This window comes from Kogia breviceps, chromosome 5 (genome assembly GCF_026419965.1).
Source record: "Kogia breviceps isolate mKogBre1 chromosome 5, mKogBre1 haplotype 1, whole genome shotgun sequence".
NCBI lineage: Eukaryota > Metazoa > Chordata > Mammalia > Artiodactyla > Physeteridae > Kogia > Kogia breviceps.
This window is the reverse complement of record NC_081314.1, coordinates 31,736,683-31,761,995: the sequence shown is the minus strand read 5'-3', so window position 1 is coordinate 31,761,995 and position 25,313 is coordinate 31,736,683. Positions and strand designations below refer to the sequence as shown.

Here is a 25,313-nt window from a genome sequence, read left to right as displayed (position 1 = left end):
ATGAGTGGTAGGAGAGGGTAGGAGGGGAAACCTGTCTTTTTGTGCCAGCTTGAAGCTCCTGGACTTGATTTATTTTATTTTACCTTTAATAAGATTAAAGGGTAATGCTCATTTGACTTTATACTTAATGTTTAAATTTAATAAATGTTTTCATCTCCATGTCCATATGACTGCTACTTCCTCTTCTCTAAATTTCAAAAGTGAATATTCCCTTATTGCATATTTCTCAGTAGACTCTAAAATCTACACTAATATTGGGTATTTCCAAGAGCTGTCAACAAAGCCTTAGAGGAAATAATGGGTCAATAGCCTTTAACATATCCATCCCAATGTTCACAGAACCCTGTCCTACCTCATCTGGAAAGACAGCAAAGACGTAAAAGGAAAGGTTTCCATCTAATGGGGTTGAGTGGAATCGGTACCCCTATATGAATGCATTCATTAATCCAATTACATTTATAAAAATGAACAAGTTGTGTGATAGGTGGATCATATAGCTTTGAACAATGCTCTCATATATATTAATGGTAGTATTTTGTAACCCACAGAGGCGAAGACAGGCCTATTCACCAATGGAAAGCTCTTTTGCAGATTTTTTCCCAAGGGCATTAAGTTCTCAATCTAGTGCCTTTTCAAAAATAAACATTTCAATGAAGATATTTTTATTAGAGGGGTTAGGGAGAAATGTGGAAGTTTTCCCAGAGCAAAATGTTACTCCTTTTTTCCCATGCCTCAAAAATAAAAAAATACAGGAGTTTCCTTAAAAAACTAAAAACAGAACTATCATACGACCCAGCAATCCCACTACTAGGCATATACCCTGAGAAAACCATAATTCAAAAAGAGTCACATACCAAAATGTTCATTGCAGCTCTATTTACAATAGCCAGGACATGGAAGCAACCTAAGTGTCCATCATCAGATGAATGGATAAAGAAGATGTGGCACATATATACAATGGAATATTACTCAGCCATAAAAAGAAATGAAATTGAGTTATTTGTAGTGAGGTGGATGGACCTAGAGTCTGTCATACAGAGTGAAGTAAGTCAGAAAGAGAAAAACAAACACCGTATACTAACACATATATATATGGAATCTAAAAAAAAAATAAATAAAGGTCATGAAGAACCTAGGGGCAAGACAGGAATAAAGACACACACCTACTAGAGAACAGACTTGAGGATACGGGGAGGGGGAAGGATAAGCTGGGACAAAGTGAGAGAGAGGCATGGACATATATACACTACCAAACATAAAATAGGTAGCTAGTGGGAAGCAGCCTTATAGCACAGGGAGATCATCTCAGTGCATTGTGACCACCTAAAGGGATAAGATAGGGAGGGTGGGAGGGAGGGAGACGCAAGAGGGAAGAGATATGTGGACATATGTATATGTATAGCTGATTCACTTAGTTATAAACAGAAACTAACACACCACTGTAAAGCAAATATACTCCAATAAAGATGTTAAAAAAAAAATACAGTGAAGATTATGTCAAAAGCCTTCAGGAACAATTCAACCTCCAACCGAACCTGGGAAACACTTGCAAATATTCAGATTTTAAAATGTAAAAATAACTGCAACATATTATGGGAAACTAAGTTCTTCTGAAGTCTTGATTAATCTTAAGTTCTTAGAAAGGAAGTGACTCACCAGCACTGTCATCTCATGATATTGGAAATGATTTCTCAATCTTTCAGCCTTTATTTACAGTAAATACTTATTTGTTTGCAACCAGTTCAACAATGAAGATTGTGAATAAGAGAGAATACATATGTTAGATTGGAACGTCTCATTGTTCTTTGCCCAGAAAAACCTCTAACAACTGACCACATTCTATGGATTTCAACTAAAATCCACACCTTTTAATATAACTCTCTTTCTCTCTTATGGCTCCCTAATCTGTATGTAATGGCAGTTCTTAATTTCCTCACTTTGAATAAATCCAATTAACTTTAACCATTTTTCCTGTCCTGTCTGGTTTAATTCCATCTTGCCAGTAAGTGAGACCCAGAAAATGCCAGAAAAGTCATGATAAATCCAAGAAATTCCCAGATAGTATTTTAACAAATTTAACATGAGATGCAGCTCATTTTCATTATGTTCATAAAGCTCAATAAAAGAATGTCACACCACAGTCAAAATTGTATCAGTAGGGTATAAGTTCAGTTCTCCATCTAGATTCCCATAGATCTCTCAGGAGCTTGTTTTGCAGAACCTCCTTCAAGCCACTGGACACACTCTTGTGCATTCTAATGACTAAGAGATTCAGGAGTATGAAAGTCCAGCTTCCTTGCCATAGGTTTGGAAAAATTGCATTTGTAAAACAAGAATTGATTGTCATAAAAAGGAGCAAAGATAAGAGACTTTGGCAATTAAAACTACAATTGTCATAATAAATTTGACAGAAAAGATTAAAAAAAGAGTAGATCTCTCAAAACACTGAGAATTACAAAGAAATGGAAAATATGGGGGGGGGGATCAATTGAAGAGATTCATGAACAAGATACAAGAAGAAACTAAGAAAATGAAGTGAAAAAATAGTTGGAGACAAATTTCCTGAGCTGAGAAAAGACAGAGCCTATGAGATTGAAGGCAATCACAAAGCACCTAACAGGATGAACTTAGGAAGACTCATCCTTAGTGATACCTTAATGAGATTTCAGACTACTGAAGATAATACAAAGATCCAAAATTGGCCACCAAAGAAGAACAGGTTACCTGCGAAGGAAGGAGAATCATAGAGACATCAGATTTCTCATCAGCAACATTAGGTGCTAGAAGATGATGGAATCATTCTTTAAAGTTATGAGTAGAAATTATTTTGAACCAAAAATTCTATTTCATAGCAAAATCCTGCATTTTTAGACAAAAAGTTTATCTCCACTAATCCTTTGTAAAAAGTAACTTGAGGCTATAAACAGAAATACAAGGAAGACATGCAATCTAAGAAATATTATTTCTATGACTTCCCTGGCAGTCCAGTGGTTAAAACTCCGCACTCCCAATACAGGAGGCATGTGTTCAATCCCTGGTCGGGGAAGATCCCGCGTGCTGCATGTCATGGCCAAAAAACAGAAATATTATTTCTAAAGCAGGAGTTCAATGAAAACATATCCCAGGAGGACAGCTGTGCAACAGAACTAGGAAACAATTGTTCCAAAATAGAATGGGAGGTGAGGGGGTCCAAGAAAATTATGTCTAAGAAAAAGGTGTAGGGATTTCCCTGGTGGTCCAGTGGCTAAGTCTCCATGCTCCCAATGCAGGGGCCCCGGGTTTTTGATTCCTGTTCAGGGAACTAGATCCCACATGCTGCAACTAAAAGATCCCACGTGCCACAACAAAGAGCCCGCATGCGACAACAAAGATCCTGTGTGATGCAACTAAGACCCAATGCAGCCAAATAAATAAACAAAATTTTTTTAAATTTTTTTAAAAAAGAAAAAAGTGTATCCCATTCCATTCATTTTTTAAAAAATTTTATTGGAGTATAGTTGATTTACAATGTTGTGTTAGTTTCAGTTGTACAGCAAAGTGATTCAGTTATACATATATTCATTCTTTTTCAGATTCTTTACCCATGTAGGTTATTACAGAATATTGAGTTCCCTGTGCTATACAGTAGGTCCTTGTTGCTTATCTATTTTATATATAGCAGTGTGTATATGTTAATTCAAAGGTCCTAATTTATCCCTCTCCCCTCCATGTTTCCCCTTTGGTAACCATAAGTTTGTCTTCGAAATATGTGTCTGTTTCTGTTTTGCAAATAAGTTCATTTGTATCATTTTTTAAAATTAGATTCCACATAAGAGTGATATCATATATTTGTCTTTCTCTGTCTGACTTACTTCACTTAGTATGATCATCTTTAGGTCCATCCATGTTGCTGCAAATGGCATTATTTCGTTCATTTTAAGGCTGAGTAATATTTGATTGTATATATGTACCACATCTTCTTTATCCATTCCTTTGTCAGTGCCATTCCACTCGTTTTTTTTTTTTTTAATTGTATTTATTTTTGGCTGCATTGGGTCTTCGTTGCTGTGTGCAGGCTTTCTCCAGTTGCAGCAAGAGGGGCCTACTCTTTGCTGTGGCACGTGGGTTTCTCGTTGCCTGGCTTCTCTTGTTGTGGAGCACAGGCTCTAGGTGCGCGGGCTTCAGTAGTTGCAGCACGCGGACTCAGTAGTTGTGGCTCGCGGGCTCTAGAGCTCAGGTTCAGTAGTTGTGGCACACTGGCTTAGTTGCTCCACGGCATGTGGGATCTTCCCGGACCAAGGCCCGGACTCGTGTCCCCTGCATTGGCAGGTGGATTCTTAACCACTGTGCCACCAGGGAAGTCCCCACTCATTTTTAAATAGAGAAGCAAGTTGAGCTTAGCAGTTAGATTAAAACATATGTTTATTTTGTCATGGTGGGGAGGGGCAAAATATCAATTAGAAACTCCAAGAAAAATTACTTGTATAAGACAAAAAATGATTTAAATATAAAAGAAACTAAAATATGGCATGATTTTGAGCAATTAAGCTGGGTAAGAACACTAAAGTGGAAGGAAAATATGTATAATGGGTACTTTGGTATTCCACCTGTGCCCTTCTTCAGGGCTGACTCACCCATTCCCGCAGTTGCTGGTAATATCAAATGCTGGCTGCTCACATCTTCGTTCCTCACTGGCAATTGCCCTCAGCCTCAGAGAAGTGTCTTGCCCAGGGTTACATTCTCTGTAGGACTGTCTGAAACCTCAGTTGCAACCACACTGCACATCAGCTTCTCCCCATGCCCTATCCTGCCTCCCTCACTTCTTTGTGAGTGAATCTCCCAAGAGCACTCCCTATGCAGTTCTCTATCTCAGAGCCTGTTTCCAGGGAACCCAATGTAAGGCACATTGTAAAGTCACAAAGGTAAAAGGGAGAGTGGAGAATTCAGAAAATTGCACGTGATTCTCCCTCTATAACTTGGCACATAGCTTTCACGTGGAGAGATGGAGAGGTGAAGAGAGGAAATTAACAGGGATATGTGGAGGCCAGAGAGTAAGGAGATCTGGATGCACACTATGGAATCTGCACGGAAAGTCAAAGCTGTATGACCCTGGGCTGTGGTGAGAAAAATGAGACACTGTCTCTGAAAATGCTTTGTGATGAGATTCAAATGTGAATGATTAACGGACTTCAGCCTATGATGTTTGAGCGTGCCCGCAGGCCTGATAAACCCGGCCAACTACAAGTCTATTTACAACAAGAACTAAGAGACTCCTACCCTATGGGGAAAAGGCATCAGATATAAAAGCTGCTAATAACAGTGGTTATTGGAAGAGGGCACGATTTTGAGTTACGAAGTGTCGCTTGGATTTGTCCACCCTGCCCTCACTGCCCTTCACCCCCAGCCCCAATGAACTTTGTGGCGATGGGGGATGGAGAGAAGGAGAGAGGACAGAGGAAGAATCATGAAGGAGAAGCTATGAAGAAAAACAGGAAGAACTGGGGCAGTAGAGCTCTGTAAGACAGTTGGCATCAATAGCCCTGCTTCATCATGTGACCCAAAATTGGGAGAGACATATATTATCTACTTCTGCCAGGAATACAGTGTGGCTCTGGCATCCTGAGAACTCCAAAAAGCGCTATGCACAGTTGCCACCAAAGGAATCCCACACATCTGCAGCAGTGATGCTCAAAAGAAGAGGTAGATCCCATGGAGAGCAGCTCAGCCCCGGGCCCCAGGGGCAGGGAAGCGCCCCGTAACTGGAGGCCTACACAGAAGGAAGCCAGAGCAGCAGGGGGAAAAAATGGGGGCCATATGTGGTACCCAGCAGAAACCATGTGGGACTCCCAGCAATAAATGCTGGACTCTTTTCCAGAAGCAGAGGTCCTGCAATTATAGATGAGAGTCAGAGAAATCTGTGTTGCTACTGTTAATGTCATCCCACCTCAACAAGGATTTATGTAGCCTGGGGAAGCATAGTAATAATTACTATTATTATTTACCAGATAATAGCAATCTTTATAAGAAAAAGTGCCTTTCATTTCTTATTAATCACTGCCTAGCCTAATCCCCTACAAACAGGTGCTGAATAAATGTTGACTAAATGAATAAATAAATGCATGACTATTATCTCAGGTTTCCCTGAAATTGGAACATAAAAATATCATGTTAAGGTGTAAAGAATGGCACATCAGGCTCATAATCAAAGGATGACTAGTGAATGACACCAAAGTCCACAGATTCTGGGACGTCACAGAAGCACTAAAACTTCCATGAGTGTATCATCTGTAGTCTGAAGACTGCTCTAGAATTGATCATATTTTCCATCTGCAACAACTCCTTGGGGTGGTAAATGTCATATGCTACTATGTCCTGGGTAAGTAGCATATCATTCTCTGTGCCTGTCTAAAACTCTAAGAAGAGTTATTTGTCATCAAGTGTGTCTTTCCACTGGGCAAAAGCTGGGTCCTCAGTGTTTGCTAATCATTCAGAGTGTGTCTTGAGCTGTCCCAAAACCTGGATCAGTTTCCCCTGCTCAGTAGTGGTGAGTTACAGATGTGGTCCTACCTTCTTCTTGGCATTGCCAACAGCAATGTGCCTTGACCTCTATCAATAAGGATTTAGAAAACATTTCCCCCTTTTCAACTAAAATCTTTGTCCCAGGTAAAACTTCTGCCAACTAGACCTCATCTGAATGCTTCTGTGCTAGGCCCCAGGACTCATTTGGGTTTGAGCCCAATCTGTTCAGAAACCACAAGTTGAAAATAAATAAATAAATGAATAAATAAATATTTAGAGTATGGGGGTGTTCAAATAATTGTATGAACCAAAAATAATTTTTAAACAAAATTTTCTACATCTTTTTTTCCCCCTGTAACTATTTATTCCTGCCCCTTTAACACACCTCGCCAGGAATAGCCTAAGGGGTTTCATCCAATAAACATGGCTCAACCCATTTTTCTTATCAGATTTCTCTCTCCTGAAAAGTTTTCTGAAGTGAGGAACGATATTATTACCGTCAACTGTAACATGATCTATTTCTCTGGTCTCCTTTAAGCTGTTTATCATTTGCTTTACTATTTCAGATGGAATTAATCTTCGAAAAACAGATAACACTCTAAGATGTTTTATGGCTAAAAGCTCCATCAAGACTTTTTCACAACTTGTTAATGGAACAGAAAGCAGCCAGGTAACTGCATTGCCGGTGCTGTAATAAATGCTTACTACTGCATTCGCTAAAGCCGTCAGCGTTGCTTCGCAGACATTGAGGAAACCTCTCTGTTTCATAAATCACTGAAATATTTCAGGACCTTTTGCATGAGCCAGAGATATTCTCAGAGAGTTGAGCATCAGTAACAATGAAACCGACATGACAACATGCAACAGCAATCTGAAACATTGTATGGGGAGTTCCAGCCTGCCTTTCGTTGGAGGAATACTAAAAGTAAGTACATTTCACCACCCCTCCCCCAACGCACGCAAGCACGCCACTTAGGCAACTTATTACTTCTAGGGCTAATTAAGCCTTTTTTCTTTACCAGAGACACTATAACCAGACTTAATACATGATGGAAATTTTACATTTCAATCTACTTATACAGAATGAATCTAAAATATATAAATTAGTTGAACATATTATGCATTATCAGTGAACTCAACTTGCAATATTTTACAGTGGAGGATCCTGCTCAGGGACAGCTTCTTTTTTTTTATTAATTTTTATTGGAGTATAGTTGCTGTACAACGTTGTGTTAGTTTCTGCTGTACAGCAAAGTGAATCAGTTATACACATACATATATCCCCTCTTTTTTGGATTTCCTTCCCATTTAGGTCACCACAGAGCATTGCATAGAGCTCCCTGTGCTATACAGTAGGTTCACATAAATTATCTATGTTATACATAGTAGTGTAATATGTCAATCCCAATCTCCCAATTCATTCCCCCCTTTCTTCCCCCCTTGGTATCCATACATTTGTCAGAGACAGCTTCTTATTGGCAAAATAGGTAAGTCCCACCAAAAGAAATGAACTTGGTCTTTGTGAGATTCATTCTCTTTTCCAGTTGCTCAGGCCAAAACTCTTAGAATCATCCTTCATTTCTCTTTCTTTGACACCCCACATCCAACCCTGGGTAAACCCCGAAAAGTCCTAATTTTACATAACTGGAATCCAGCATCTCAGCACCTCCACAGTCGAGGCCTGATGTAAGCATCTCCAAGCTGGTTTTCCAGCTTCCTCCTTCACCCCTCTATAATCTATTCTCCACCAGAAGGCAGAAGATCCTTTAAAAATGTAAGTCACATCCCGTCACTCCTTGGCTTCCATCTCACTGAGAGTAAAAGCCAAAGACCAACCAAGGTTTAGAAAGCCCTCCACTGAGGGCTCTCCGCTAATTATGCATTTCACCGATAATGCATAATATGTTCAACTAATTTATATATTTTAGATTCATTCCATATAAGTAGATTGAAATTTAAAGCTTTCTGAGCTCATCCCCACCATTTGCCCTCAATTATTCCCGTCTAGCCAGTCTGGCTTCCTCCTGCTCTTCATCTTCTGCTCTTCCCTGAAGAAGGTCTTTGCACTTGATATGCCCTCTGCCTAGAATCAATTTCTGCAAGATATCCACGTGGTTGGCTCTCTCACTTGCTTCAGAACTCTGCTCAAACAGTACCTTACTGGGGAGTTTTGGCCATCATACATAAAAGAGCTCATCGACTGGATCCAGTTTATGTGCCTCTGCAGATTTGTTCTGTTCCACCTGTCTCCAGGCATCACCAGTTTGCCCTGCTTCCCAGGTGGAGGAGCCCCAGGAAATACAGTGCATGTGATCAAAACCCTGACGTCATCTCTTACCTTTGCTGGCTGATTCAACTCCTCCTTCTGGGAGAGAGTCAGCCCTCGGCAGCTCCTGAATCCAGGGTCAATCCGGATTGACCAATTGGGTTGACCCAATCCGGGGTCAACCCGGTCAACCCATGAAGGTTCCAGCCACCCCAGTAGCTGCCCAGAGAGACCAGATAACACAAACCAGAAGAGAATTTGATCAGTGAGAGACCAGAAATAGAAGGAAATCAACATAAGTTGCTCTTCTTCTCTTGTTCATTCCCCCAGGTACTAAGCTCTGTATGGACTCTCTGGGAATGTACTGAGTGACCCACCTGTTTCTCCTGAGGCTGTGACCAGTTCAAAAATGCACCACCTTTTATTTGTTTTCCTGATTGCTCTACTTTGCATTCCTTTCTCCCTCACCTTTACTGCTCTGAGATTGCACCTCCCAAAAGTATTAGGATGTAAGCTTTGTCTCAGGTTCTGTGTCCTAGGGAATCTAAGATATGCATACACACGCGCACGCGCGCGCGCGCACACACACACACACACACACACACACACACACACACACACACACACACACACAGCTATACTCCAAACCCTGATCCTGCTATATTTCTCTTCACTGCTTGTAGTCAGCTATCTTTACATCTATCTCCCACTGTGAAATGGAAACCACATGAGATCACTGACTTGTTTTCTCATTTGTTGCAGGATTCCCAGTAGCTAGAACAGTGCCTAGCACCTATAGGCATTTAATAAAAGTTTAGAAAATAAATAAATGAGAGGTTTGTTTGCAAGTGTGGAATTTAGCTCCAAAAACACAGAAACTAGAGAAGTTCAGGTTTTTATACATGACCTGCCTTTTGATGTTAAAACTCCCATCTGGAAGTTTTCCTATTCTTCTTCCTCTCCTAATTTCACCAAACCTCACTGGCCACCTCTCAACTCAAAACTTAACTTCCAAAACTCCCTTCCCCCACTTAGGCTCACTTCTGACATAACCATTTCCATAATCATACTAATAATTTTTTTCAATGCCCCTAGATGGGGCACATACATACCTAAGGTGTACTTTATGCATTTTACCCATTCTCACACGACTACATAATATCCTAAAGTAGATTCAGCCTGTCTTTATCCACCACACACCGCCTCATAGACATGCACAGGGATATTCCCTCCCCACATCCAAGCCCCTCATGCTGACCCTGCATTAATAATGACTACTCATTACTGAGTGCATACGATGTGCCAGGCGTGGTGGTGGACATTTAGTCCTCACAACAACCCTGAAAAGTGTGAAAATATCTTAAAACTCATTCATACTAAAATGTTTGGGACTTAACTACTGTATGTTCCCCTCAGAGTTATTTGCCTGGAGGAAGCTGACGTAGTCAACGGCAACGAATCCCTCTGATACAAGTTTGTGCATCAGGAAGCAAGGACTCCATGGGGAAAGCAAGGCTCCTTCCTTCCTCATACTCTTGAATTTACAGTCCTGTCCAAAGAAATGATTCTTTGCTTTGTAACTGTCCTGGAATTGCGTCATGAGACTATGTTCCATCTCTATGTCATTGAAAGCTCCTTGAGATCAGACATGGCTTTTCTTTCTTAGGTGTTCCTGGAAAACTGCATTTGTCTCTTATCCTAGCCTCCCATCTCCCTCTGCTCTAGCCTGTCTGTACTTCCACCAACTGATTCATTCTCCCAGACAGGGGTCTCCAAAGTGGGAGTGCGCAGATCCAGGTAATGAACAAGATGATTTTGGGGGTTTGCAGAAACATATATTTATTATGTGTGTATGTATGTGTATATATATATATAATATATAGATTTAAAACATAAAACATTACATAAGCTTTATTACATTTCATATACATAGACTCATACTGCTGTCTTCCCCTGGTCTATATGTAAGAATGTCAAGGGCACATAACATACATTAGACACCTAAACACAGAGCAGGTGACCAGGACCCTGCTGCCACTCTTGCATATTTAGTGCTTTACAGTTTAGGTATATCCAGGTAACAGTGAGGTTACAAACTATATAACTGAGTTTTAACTAACTCTGGGAAATGGACACCTGGCTTAAAAACTCCTGCAAAGAAGCCATCTATGGACAAGAATACCAATTTTGCAAGCTCAAATGAACAAGAAAATGGCAGCATTAACACATTTACCCCAGTACAGATTTTTCATCTAACACATTATAATATAAAATCAGTGACAAGGAAGTGGCTAAAAAAATTCAAAGCTATCCAGAAGACCATTTAAAACATAGATTTACATTTATTTTCATTAACAGTGAACTAAATCTTATATATATATATATATATATATATATATATGTGTGTGTGTGTGTGTGTGTGTGTGTGTGTGTGTGTATAGTATCTTGACATATTGGTTAATGACTTTGATATACATATGTAGAATTGTGCTTTGAAGTAAAAGCTAATGATAATTCAAACCAGTCACAATTCACAAGACATTTTTTTAAATAAGCATCGGAAACAAAGAGACAAGCTGCTGCAATTTTTGGAAAGATGTTTAAATTAGGCATTACTCGATCCACTGTCCTACAAAATTTCAGGAAACATGTAATTTCCTTTTAACAGTAAGAAACAAAGGCTATGTGCAATTACAGATATCCTTTTTTTTTTTTTTTTTTTTTTGCTTTGGTAAGTGCTGAAATAATACATACAAAATGATACGGTACAAACCAACATGGACACCTTTGTCAGAAAATACAGGACTTTTTAACCAGATTGAAACTCTTCCAAACAAAGAATTTCAGTGGAATCTGAACCCATTTTGATAAGATGCATGGAAAACATTGCTGAAATTTTGTTTTTTCATCTTTCTATTTTATTAGATTAAAAAACACAAACAAAACCAGTAGGAACTAAGGGAAAAGATGGGGAAAGAAATACAGGAAAGGGCTGGACAAAAATCAGCGATGACAGGAGAAGTGGAAGGTAAGGGGGTGGGGGAGACATTAAGAGCCCCAAGTCAGAGCAGGAAAGAGGTTTCTGAGGACAAGACATCACTTCATTTGATGACAGTTTTCTGGCGCATGGCTCAGGGCCCAGAGCCTTAGAGGGGCTCAGGAGGTGATGGACCAGGTTCCCAGGGCTGAGGCAATGGGCAGAAGCCCATGGACAGTGATGTACTTTTTGTAGGCCTCAGGGATGATCTTGAACCTGGAGCAGTGACGTGGCGGATGTCTGTAACAGGGTCCTGGTTTAGGGCCGGGCGATGGGTCACTGGGCAGACCTCTCCAACAGGGACCTTTGGGGACCGCCCTTGGAGAGACCATTCCTCAACTGTCCCCTCATCCCTAAAAGTGATGAAGGCACGTGGACCGCAAGCAGGAGGGATGACGGGTCCAGGGCCAGCATCAGGAAGCTGCAGAAGCTGTGGGAGCAGGACCAAGTCCTTCTACGTCGACTTCCTTTTCTTTAGGGCCTAGCTCCCCACCAAGTGGCACTGTCACTGAATGGGAGGTGGCGACGGACCCCGGGCACTTCCGCCTCCTGGGAACCTGATTCTTTCCATCAGCCTTGTGCCACTCATGTGTCTCCAGTGAATGTCAGTCAAGCTCCTCTGTGATTTTGGCCTCCCCGAGCAGCTCCTCCTCTCCCAGTGGGGCCCCTCTTGGCCCCGTGACCGGCCTCCTGTACCTGAAGGAATGTGGTGTGTGCATAGCTGTAGATGGATGCAGGAACTTCCCATGGCCAGAGCCACTGTCCTGTAGCTCCGGTGGGAGCAGTGCCTTCTCTTCTCGGCTTTTCTGGGCGCCACCAGCCAAGGTGCTGCTGACATCCTGAGGCCTCAAGCTCTTGAGAGGCTCCTTATCCTCCGCTTTTTTAAAAAAAATAAATAAATTTATTTATTTATTTTTGGCTGTGTTGGGTCTTCATTGCTGCATGTGGGTTTTCTCTAGTTGTGGCTACTCTTCATTGCAGTGCACGGGCTTCTCATTGCGGTGGCTTCTCTTGTTGCGGAGCACGGGCTCTAGGTGCACGGGCTTCAGTAGTTGTGACGCATAGGCTTAGTTGCTCCACGACATGTGGGATCTTCCCGGACCAGGGTTTGAACCCGTGTCCCCTTCATTGGCAGGCGGATTCTTAACCACTGTGCCACCAGGGAAGCCCTTCTTATCCTCCTTGATGGCAGCTCCATGCTTCCTTCTTGGCTATTCTCCATCACCGGAGTGTTCAGTCCCCTTCTCCACATCAGAGTCAGAGTCTACTGCATCCTCTGTGTCTGACTGGTCCCCTGGGTCCTCATCACCTCCTGAGTCCTCTGTGAAACCCCATAAGCTATCTGGTAGAGCTCATCCTCCCCCTTTGCCCTCAGGAACCCAGAGAGCTGGCTCCCTGAGGGCTTCGGAGGGCTCGGCCCCCCAAACTCCAACCACTCATGGACCCTGCACCTCTTCCAGCTGCTGCTCACACAGCATGGTCCTCGGAGCTCAGAGCCCACACCACTACCTGCAGGCCACTGGCAGCCTGGAAATTATTTTTAAATCAAGAATTGGGACAAATTACACAGTGTTATGAGTTTGATATATAATGAAAGTATCCTTATTTCTATTTTACCAAGTCTCAGCATATGGTTTTTGCTTGGTTGTGTTTCAATAATAAAATACATGAAGAATTTCTTTTTTTTCCAAACCGTCAAAGGTAAAATATAGGCATGAGATATATTCTCAACAGTAAATTACTTCTTTAATGGTAAAGCTGTGTAAGTAATGGGGCCACTCCTTTTACCAACTGTTTTAAAGGATTTTGGCTAAGATTACTGAGGCAGATCATATGTGACATTCATTCACCCTGCTCTGCTCTACACAGGCAAGCACAGAACACCATCAGTGTGGTTAATTTAAGTTGACTTTTTTTAATCTTTAAAATATGTTTGACTCTTTAGGAACAAATGGAAATGGCAAGTAACCATGAACATATTTTCTACCACACAGAGATTTGCTTATGGCAAAGTACTCAAAAGGGCTAAAAACATACATTTACAGAAAGACAAGTGTTCCAGACATGCTAAGCTTTTCTATGATGACAAGCAGGCTATCAATAACATGCTACCTATCAAGTATTTTTTAAATGACAATAACAATAACATTAATAACACCATCTGTCCCTTCAAGGTGGAAGTAATGTTTCAATAGTAAATAAGAAGGAACTACCTTTTCTTCTGAAAAAGAAGAAAAGAGAGAAACTCAGGCTACTGACAGAGCACATTGGAAAAGGATATATAGAAAGATGTCCATTGTTATGTAATTTGGATACAAAACTAAATTAGTAAATATATCATCTATTTTTTAAAATCTCATATCAGCACATTCTAAAACCTTGGAAATAAGATTTTTGTAACCAGTTTTAACTCTTCCAAACAAAGAATTTCAGTGGAATTTTGATAACAATGAAAAATGGTAAAACCTATTTATTGCTTTGCAAGAACAACTGATTGACATCAGAGAAGATGGAAACTTACTAGCCACATTTTAACAAAAGCCTTTCCATAACTGGTGAATTAAATTTATTTAAAACAGCCAATAAAGGAAATTTTTCCATTTGGATTTATGTGCCTTTGTGAGATATAGTCCTCAATTGCAAAAACCACTACAACAAAGTACTGAAAAAAAGTGAATTAAGAAAGACATTTAAGGGCTTCCCTGGTGGCGCAGTGGTTGAGAGTCCGCCTGCCGATGCAGGGGACACGGGTTCGTGCCCCGGTCCGGGAGGATCCCACGAGCGGCTGGGCCCATGAGCCATGGCCGCTGAGCCTGCGCGTCCGGAGCCTGTGCCCCGCAACGGGGAAGACCCGCGTACCGCAAAAAAAAAGAAAGAAAAAAGAAAGACATTTAAATAGTTGTATCAGAAAATTTTTAAGTTTCAGAAAACAGTGAAACATATTCAAATTTAACAGTAATTTCAGTGAGAGCAAAAAGACTTTTGTACCATTAATAATTAAAATAAAAATAAAACAATAATTGCTTATTTCATCATGAGCTCAGCCTCTTTGGGTTTTAATGGTTTAGACTTTATGCTATGCATAACAGGTACTGACACAGTAGTTCATCTATAATTTGGAAATAAATAAATATACATATAGTGAGGAAGTATACTGGATTTCTTTTACTAATAGTGACCTGCAAATAAAACATTTTGGAAGGCCATGTGCCCTATGTCAGGGCTATTCAGTGTGTCCTGCGAACCCACCACATCAGTGTGACATGTGAGATCATTGGAAATGCAAATTCTGAGGCTCCATCCCAGACCTACTGAATCAGAATCTTTGGGTAAGGGGTCAGGAATATGTGTTTTAACAAAACCTTCAAGTGATTCTCTGATGCACATCAGATCTGTTCAAGACCTTGCTCTTTCAGAGCTGCATGTTGGATACTAAATTAAGGCCAAACTTCTCACCATATCATTCAAAGGCTCTCCAAATCCAGCCAAGCCTCCTTTAATGGTCTACTTCCATGACCCCCCCCACCATGTTGGATGTTCCAGGTGTTCTTGGGTGCCCCCTTCTTCCCTCCTCTCTGCCTCGTTTATGTTCTTTTCTTCACTGGATTCATTTCCAGCCCTATTATGTCTGCTTAACCAAAATCTCCACAACCTTCAATACCTGCCTCAGAAGTTACCTATTCTAGGAAGATTTTCATGATTTTAGAGGAAGGGGAAAAAAACTTGCTTGCATGTTCTCTCTCCCTTTTTTTTTTAATGCCCAGAGCATCTTGTTTATTTGCCCTGACACTGAGTGTGTTGCATCATGAATTATAGTCAAGCAGGCACTTATCTCATTCCCTCTGTAGATTGCAGGCTCCTTGATAGAGAGACTTTATTCATCTTCCTTTATCCCCTAGTTTAGCACAGTCCTAGCAGACTCTCAATAGTTTGCTACAGAGTCGAAATAAAGTCCCATAACTGAGCTCTGCCCATACTCTGGGCTTCCTTCATCATGCTGTTGGGGACATTGCCTCACCATGGAGAACCTGGATTTCCCATGGACTTTTCTGTATACACTGACTGTCTCCTGCCCTCACGTTACATATCTGAGCAGGAAGAGCCTTCCTTCTCACTTAGTCATGACTGGAGTTCAACACTAAGCCACAAATGATGATCAAAACCAAAAATGGTTATCATGTTTGAGGCTTACCAGTGTCAAACAGTCTACCATGTATGACTATCTCCTTCTGCCCTGGCGATGACTCTATTTGGTGGGCATGTTACAACTCCCATTTTACCAGGTGAGGAGACTAAGATGCAGAGAGGCTAAGGATTAAGTAACTGGCTCAAGGTCACAGGGCTAACAGAGTGGTAGAGCCAGGACTGGAATCCAGGTTGGCTGGCTCCAGAGCCTTCAGAGTTAACCTCTCCATTACCCTACTAACCACAGAAGATAACATTGCTCCAGGGTCTTCCTTACATCATTTCCAAGTCACCAGCACTCATAACCACATGAAAAAGCCATGTGCATTAGATTCAATCTCAATGACAATATAAAAACTATGATTTTACTATAAAATTTCAACTTAAATCCAGATCAAAGATATCTAAATTACTCTTCATTTGAACTATAATCTCATATTCCAAAACTTAAATGCTTAAAAAGAAAGCTTTGTCTAATTTAAGATTACTAGCTCAAATAAAGCACAGAGTTAATACTACTTTTCCTCTAAAGTAATCAGTACAAAGAGTCCTTTTCTTCTTATAGTAAAATATGTCATAGAACTCGAACTAGTAGGCAATCACTATCTTTTCTTCATAAGAAAAAAAAGCCTTTGAAATATATACCATAACCTCTGAAAAATACAATTATCTTCCCTAAGAATTGAGGCAATTTTTCCAACAAAAACGATGGGCAATTGATCTATAGTTCTTTTCTTCCTCAAAAAAATTATTGTATATTGTGTAATGATCATTATAATTAAAAATTAAGATGGTTTGCAATAATTTCACCATTATTTGATTCAAAATCTTTATAAAATATTGGCATTTTCCAACATTTATTTTTCCTGTCTATGTTCCACTTAAGGCCAAATTTTCAAACCCAGCTGCCAAATTGCACATATAATTACTGCATTTGCGCACAAAAATGTGATAATTGCTTACACAATTTCAGAGGCCAGCTTGAGGCTCCTTTCCAAATTTGTTTTACATGTACAGTGTGGTGTATGTAGTTTTACATGAAAATGGAGGAAAGTAGAATTCATGTTTTGTCTGGGTGATACATGAAAATAGGTACAAAATAAAGCCTTCCTATAAATGTCTAGGTCTGTCTTCACATTTTCTCCCCATAGATCTTTATAAAAGAAAAGTCTTATAGAGCAGCTCAAACTTGAGCTGGAGTTGGAGTCATGGCAATGGAAGGGGATGATGGCTGGTAAAACTCCATGAACAGAACAGATGCCTATTTTGTGGGTGGCTGACATGTTGTCATGAGGCATTCAGCTGTCTATGAACTGCCTCTGTCAACCTGGCTAAGAAAAGATAAAGATGATATAAGGCCCACAAATGTACAGTCAGCCAAGACAACACCAACCTCAGTAGAGCAGAGTGGCTGAGCACTGGAGACTGGGGGTTTACCCTTCCAGCTTTGCCTGATGGTTGACATAATGTTGGTCAAATATCCACCATGGACACAGCTCACAATGGGTACTCTTAGTGGAAGGTTTGGTTCAAGAGAAAGAAAATAAACAAGATCTAGGTAGTCATACACATTAGTGAAATGATCTGAGATACTTTTGTTTCTACACAAATAGGATAGAAAATTATGCTCCACAAAAGCTAGTACCTAGGCTCAAAAAATATACTTGCCAAGCTCAAGGACTATGAATCTGATCTCTGACTAGCAGACATCTGACTGTGGAACTTACCAGAAGCAATTAGGCCAGAAGTCCACTAAACAATGAAGGAAGCTCTATTGTCAAGGAAACCCTCAGAAAGATCACCCTCCCCAAGGCCCACCTGAAATCATCATAACATGTCTTGAGCACTTGATGTATGTGAAGCAATGTTCTAAGCATTTTGCATGCATTCATTCCCTCTTTACATGCTTACTAATCCTAAAAGATGAGGACTATTATTAACCCCATTTTACATCTGAGGATTTACTCTTTGAAGCACAAAGAGTTTAAGAAATTTGCCCAAGTTCAGACAATTAGAAAGTAGAAAAGCCAGTTATTAGAACCCAGGCATTCTGACTCCAAAGGCTTTACTCTTAACCCCAATACCATGTTGCTTATTGGATAAAGCCAAGGAAAACAATGGACAAAGCATAGCCTCCCAAAGAGTAGACCTTGGGCAGCCAACATGGCCCTCCATAGAATTCACTATTGGAATGCAGTTCTCACCATTTCTGTCCAGCAGGAATGATATCATTGTGGACTAATGGCTATTATGTGTTGTTTCTCATTCTTCACTTTTCCAGTTATCCTATTCTTTCTTCATCGTGGGGTTTCTATGGGTTGTGTTGTATATGGATAACATATTATTACCAATAGTCCTATACTAATAGACTATGAGAAGTTAAACCCAGATGTGATGTAGTGGACCCCACATCACTCAAAAAATCAAAACTTGGAGCTAATGCACTAATGCACCAAATCTCCGGGTTGTCTCTACTGGGGAAACATGGATGTTTTTGAGAGGATGAATGGAAAGAAGGGTATGCATGGGTGCTGGGTAGCCAGTGGACATTCACTGATAACTTAACCAGGATCCACTCCCCCTTTCCAGGTTCATGGGCTCCTCATACAATTCATGGGCTTTGGGAGCCATAAATTTCATCCCCAGTCACAGAAGTGAGTGAATCCTGATTAATGCCCAAATCAGAATAATACCACTCCACCTCCACATCAACCTGGACATGACAATTGGTTTAGGAATGATCAGTAATCCAACTGTAAACCAATCAGTACGTAGCATCTATTCACCATCATTGGTTCAGTTTAGTCCAAACAATGCAAAGAACAAGGTTTTTGTTCACTGGTTAGGAGTAAAGGTACCTTCTCCTCTATCTGGATGTGAAAGTGGAAACATGTCACCTTGGTGACCACTGGCAGCCACCTTACAACCACAAAGAAAGTCAGTCATGGAATAAAGCTAGAACTGGATAGTAGAGTGAAAGAGGGAAGAAAACACACTAAAACTAGGTCTTTGATAATATCACTGAACTGGATCAACCAATAGTGAACCTCACCCAACTCCTGAACTTCCAATTACGTGAGCCAATAAGTCTCCTTTTCTACTTAAGCCAGTCTGAGTTTTGTTTTCTGCTAATTGATGTATCTTCTAAGGTTATTTGCATAGTTTTCAGAAATAATAGCCTAGAAAGATCTGATTTCTCTGTAGCCTCCTAAGAAGTTTAGGCTGATACCTGGAATATCTGCTCCAATTCCAGTGGTGCAGACTTCTTGTACCATGAAATTCAACAAGTTCTAACTGGTTTAGGAGGCTCTCAGGCAATGTACAGCAGTGGAAAACACATAGGACTTGGGTGAGCTCAAATCCCAGCTCTTTCACTTACTAGTTGGATCAGGTGACCATATAATTTATTATCCAAATCAGGATATTTGTGAGTAAAAGGGAGTGTTTAAATAATGTCTCTGGAAAACAGTCATAAACTGGAATAGTGCCAGGAAAATAGGTGTGAACTGTCCATCTATATGTGGGTTGCTTTGGACAAATCTTTGAGTGCCAATTTACATATCTGTAAAATGGGGCTAACTTTATTTGTCTCTCATGGTTGTTAGAGGATTCAAGGAGATATGACACATAATAGGTGTTGGGAGACAATTAAAAGACCATTGCACTTTTTTATCCTAAATGCTTCTATACTGATAATTGTTTTAAAAAAATTACTCATGGGAATTCCCTGGTGGTCCAGTGGTTAGGACTCGGGGCTTTCACTGCCGGGGCCCGGGGTTCAATCCCTGGTCGGGGAACCAAGATCTCACAAGCTGCTCGGCACGACCCTAAATAATTAATTAATTAATTAAAATATTCACATATTTACTAGGTGATTTAGAGATTGTTCTTTAGACTATAATTTGTGTGTGTGTGTGTGTGTGTGTGTGTGTGTGTGTGTGTGTGTGTGTTACGCGGGCCTCTCACTGTCGTGGCCTCTCCCATTGCGGAGCACAGGCTCTGGACGCGCAGGCTCAGCGGCCATGGCTCACGGACCCAGCCGCTCAGCGGCATGTGGGATCTTCCCGGACCGGGGCACGAACCCGTGTCCCCTGAATCGGCAGGCGGATTCTCAACCACTGCGCCACCAGGGAAGCCCTAGACTATAAATATTAATGAAAAGAAATGAATACAAATAAGAATCTATGAAAACCCCACGAACTCTAATAACATGAAAACCAGAGCCAATTTTGCACATAGGTATGGTAGGTTACCACCTTTTAGACAATTTTCAGGGGTGCAGGAAAATTCCCCTTCCTCCCAATAAACTTTTTTTGGTGATGCCTAAAATTCTCCAACTATTGAAAATGATTGGCCCTTACTACAGCATGCAACAGTTTAGAGTTTGTTATAGCATGAACTTACAAAGTAATCAGTCAGTCTCATAGCAGTGACCGTAGAGCTGGGAGCAAACTCCTAAAGAAGTGACAACACAGATTACCCTGTCTTGAGTTTTTTCACCCTCTTCCCAATATGCCCAATCCTGAACATTGCAGTCCTACAGATTTTCAAAGGATTTTGCCATTCTATCATCAATCCAAACTTTTCCTTGCTAGCATGTGAATGGATCGCACAAAGTCAAAAGAATTATTTTTCAGCACCCCCACTTGATCTTTACATCATGAATTTGAGGTCATATCAGTGTTAGCAAGACACTTCTCTGAGGCCTGAATGCGGAACCTGTATCAGTCAGAATCTACTCCGAAAGCAAAAACGACACCAGTTATTCAAAGGGAAATGTTAATATATTTGTTAACTGACTAAAAGTTAGAAAGAACTCTAAGGTATCTTGGAGGTAACAACTTCGGGAAACAGCTACTGCCCCTAGAACTGAGGGAATCAAGAGAAGAGACTGAAATTATGAAAACTCAAATTATTAAAACTGACTTTAAAAAGGGGCTCCATGGAATTGAAGCTCAGGCCTTGGAGGAGGGGGCACTGCTCACCTGTTCCTGGTGTCCCTGAGTTCAGAGGAAGGTCCTGGTGGCTGGGACCCAGACTTCTGAGGAGGGCACTCCAGCCAAGTGGCGCTGGCATCTCTGAAAACAGCACAGTGAAGGTTTTACAAGTGCTAGAGAAACGGCAAACTAGATTCTGATGCTGCTCTAGGAAGGAATTGCCCCTACCTGGGTGAACAAGCGTGGCTGGGGTTACAGTCACAGGAACAGGAAGGACCTTGCCGTCTTCCTCTAGCGCCCCCTATTGACAGAGCCTACATGCAGTCAGTTTACAAAGCCGCACGTGTTTTGCAGAGCCCCAGCTTCAGGATCACAAAGCAAAGGACAGGTTTGGAGCTTAGAGATAATACCTTAATGACTAACGCAGCAAATTTTTACTGTGTGGAGGAGGAACCCATAAGCTGACTCTCAGGATAAAAATACCCAGCTCCTACAAGACGTTTCCCATGGCTTCTACACCACCACCAATGAAAGTATTTTGAAAACTGTGAAGTATCATTGAAAGAAAAGTGCTATAGTTATTATTTCTTCTGGAAGACAGATCTGAATAGGCAGTCCCTAACATTTTGGATATCAAGGGCTGACTTGTCGACATCTTAGTGACCATTTTTGTCATATGAACTGTTACCAGCCAGAGACATCATAGTATTTCTGTTCCTACAGAAATTGTGAGGATGCTTTTTTACCCCAGAAGCATTTTAGACATTGTGATTATTCTCCATAGATATTAATGGAGACATGATTTGAATATCTCTATTTTCTCAGGGAGCTGAAGGAGAGAATATTGATTATGGAATATTCTGAAAGTCACACAGTGTGTATAAAGCTAATAAAAAGTCACATTGTGGTCACAGTAGAATTTTCAAAGAGGTAATGATCATGGCTTCACTGTGCCTACCTGTTTGCCAATTCTTCTTTTGTATAAAGCGTCATTCATTATATTGTCTAGGTCTTTGTTGACTGAGTTTGAACAGATTTAACAAGACAGGAAAATCTGTATCCTTATACCAATTTTTGACAACCTTAATAGACATAAAAACCCTTCTGATGTCTTTCCTGGGGCAGTACAATGAGTGGCCAACCACAAACGTGTTCAGAAACTTCCTTTAACTGGCAGATTGGAAGATTGGCCTTAGACCAGTGCTTTGAACTCCAGTATTCCTAAATGAAACCTAAAAGATACATATAACTTGAACACAGTTTGTTCTGGGAATCTCCTTCCAGTTAAATGGGGCAGAGCAGGTCAGAGAAGGAGAATGACAATTGTCTTAGGCTTTCAAAGGCCTTAAAGAGCCATAAAAGTTAGACAAAAAGACAAGAAAGAGGCAAGATCTAAGGGTTAATCTAAACCCCTCCCCAGAATGGAGGGATAACGTCATGTGGTAAATGCAGCTCCAGCACTTAGCAGTCATATCATATCATATCAAATCATATCCTATATATGAGTAGTTCACAGAATGGAAACATATAATAAATGTCTGAAAATTAAGATGCTTTCATCACAGCCACTGCCTAAATGGTTCATGTTTGGTTGAGATTACATAATAATTTGAAATGTGGTCTCTGGAACGATGCTGTCTAAATGCAAAACAAGGTACCTCTTATTAATTAGCTACACAATCATGGGCAAGTTACTTAACTACCTGTGCCTCAGGCTCTCATCTGTAAAATGAGGACAATAATATACCTACCTAAAATTAATTGGGGTAAATAAAGTATCACAAAAATACAATGGCTTAAAGATTATAGATATATTATTAATATTATATTCACTGTGACTCTTATAACTAACCATGTTTCCATTTTTTATATTGGCTTCCAGGGAACTCAGAGTCAAATTTATAATACTCCCTCAGCAACTACATAGTAATGACATAAACATCTGTGTCATAACCAAATCTTTATCAGAATTCCATTCCCACTTTTACGCTTTACTTAATTTTCCAATCTATGTTTTTTTCCTGTATTGTTATAAATATCTTTATAGGTGTCCTCAGAATCATTTTGAAACACACACACACATGCATGCAGAAATAAATATTTTTATCTTTTTAAAGTTGTCCTCAGACTCCTTTTGTAACAATAAAGCATAAATTAAGTAAGTGATAGTGTTTTCCCAGACAAGACTATGAATTCCTCAAACACAAAGGGCCCATTTATCTGACTAGCAAACATTCAAAAGTATGATAACACTCTCTATTGGTAAGGCTGAGGGAAAACAGACAATTCAGTAATAGTTATCAAAATCACAAATTCATGAAACTACTGACCCAGCATTTTCTCATCTAAGCATTTATCCTACAGATATAACTACTACCCAGACAAAATGACATATGTACAAATTTACTCACTTCAGCCTTATTTCTAACAACAAGAGACTGGAAACAAAATAAATGTCCATCAATAAACAGCTTTATTTCACCTCTCAAACATTTGTATAGATCTTTGGAATGCTCACAGTCTTGGACACTCGGCCTATGACGTCTGGTGATTAAATTGATCCCAACAGAGCCAATTAGCATCAATCTTCATCCTACTTCACCACAATGCCTTATATTGCCAGGTCAGTTTTTTGCTGCCTATAAGAGTCATTGAGGGTAAATGAACTCCTAGTACACAGATAGCACATTGTTTTCATTTATGCATTCAGTCTCATATATTGCTTATAGAAATGTAAGTTAAACTCTTACAGAAGGCACTGGTGCATAATATTCCAATGCAGAACCTTAGAAAGAGACTTGGACTACTAATATTAGGCCAGACACTCTGTCTTTCTTCCAATATCTGAGCATTTTACATAACACAATCAAAAATAATGACCACCATAACACTCTACACGCTGTGATAAACCAAAACCAATAAGCTCATTGTATTAGTTTTCTATTGCTGCATAACAAATTACCCCCAAACTTAGCAGCTTAAAACAATAAACACTTATCATCTCACATAGTTTCTTGGGTAAGAGATCCAGGAGGGGCTTAGATGAGTGGTTCAGCATCAGGGTCTCTCATGAGGTTGCAATTAATGTCGTTCAGGGCTGCAGTCATCCAAAGGCTTAACTGAGGCAGGAGGATCTGCCTTCAAGGTGGCTCACTCATGCCCGACAAGTTAGTGTTGGTAGGAGGTCTCAGTTTCTCACCACATGGACCCCCCATAGGGGTTTCCTTGAGTGTCCCCATGACACAACAGCTGGCTTCCCCCAGAGAATGTGTTCCAAGAACAAGCGAGGTGAACGTTGCAATGCCTTTAATGACTTAATTTCGAAAGCTACACACCATCTCTTCTCCCACATCCTGTTCTTTAGAAGCAATTCATTGTCTGGCTCACAATCAAGTAAAGAAGAATTAGGCTCTACCTTTTGAAGGGATAGTTCCAAAGAATTTGTAGACCTATTTTAAAACCATCAAGATCATCTCGTATGCTTCTAGTCTCCCAAATAAAAAATCCTTGAGTATTTCCTGTAAACTCTGCAACAAAAACAATTTTATCCCCAACTTTGGCTAAGCTGGTGTCTGAAGATGTATCATGACCTTGGTGGATATGATAATCATGTGAGCAAGTTGCTGTTTTCACCATGAATAGATTAATTTTGCAGTTTTTCCTTAAATACTAGTTATGTTTTTGATAGACCAGTGAGTCTTTCTGAAGTCTGGCTCCTTTGCACTCTTTGCAAGTGAATTTTTCTCTCTTTCTTCTAAATACCTCTGAGCATCTCTTTGATAATGTCTGAGTAGGACCTCCTACCTTACTCTCTAATTCTTCCATCCAACCTCACAGAGGAAAAATATTGGAGAAAAAATTGGAAATAAACTTGCCCAAGCAAGATCAGAGAGCAGCAGGAGCACACAAAGGGGGAATCATCATATGTTTCTACTTGCCGTCCTACACTTCTGCCATTGCTGTGAGAAACACTTTCCCCAGATAGGTCCTGCTCCATCAGCCTGGGTCCCAGAATGAAAATGCATTGAACAGAGCCATCCCAGGAATCTGCAGACCTGAAGCATGAAGCAGAGAAGTCCAGCCAACACTCAGACTCTTGAAGAAAAATAAATATTTATTTTAGGACATCATATTTTGATGTAATTTTTTAGGCAGCATAAGCTAGCTGATACACCCAGTTTTATTTAGATGGCCACTCCCACACCAATAATCTGTGACCAGCAAGTGTGACCGTGAAAGAAAACTACATCTTCTGCACATGTTTGAAAGAGAAGGGGGGAATGGTTCTCCGAAGAAGGTTTTGGCAGGGAGTGGGGAGAGTGCCGAGCACACAGATCAATAGAGATGCACCAGTCTGGAACTCCCTAACCTCCATCTGTGTTCTCATTCC

The 25,313-nt window shown here is 40.4% G+C and overlaps 1 pseudogene; it reads right to left on the bottom strand.

Moving 5' to 3' along the window:
* Positions 1 to 11,865: 11,865 nt before the first annotated feature.
* Positions 11,866 to 18,218, bottom strand: LOC131756778 (vacuolar protein sorting-associated protein 72 homolog pseudogene; annotated as a pseudogene).
* Between the last annotated feature and the right edge of the window lie 7,095 nt (positions 18,219 to 25,313).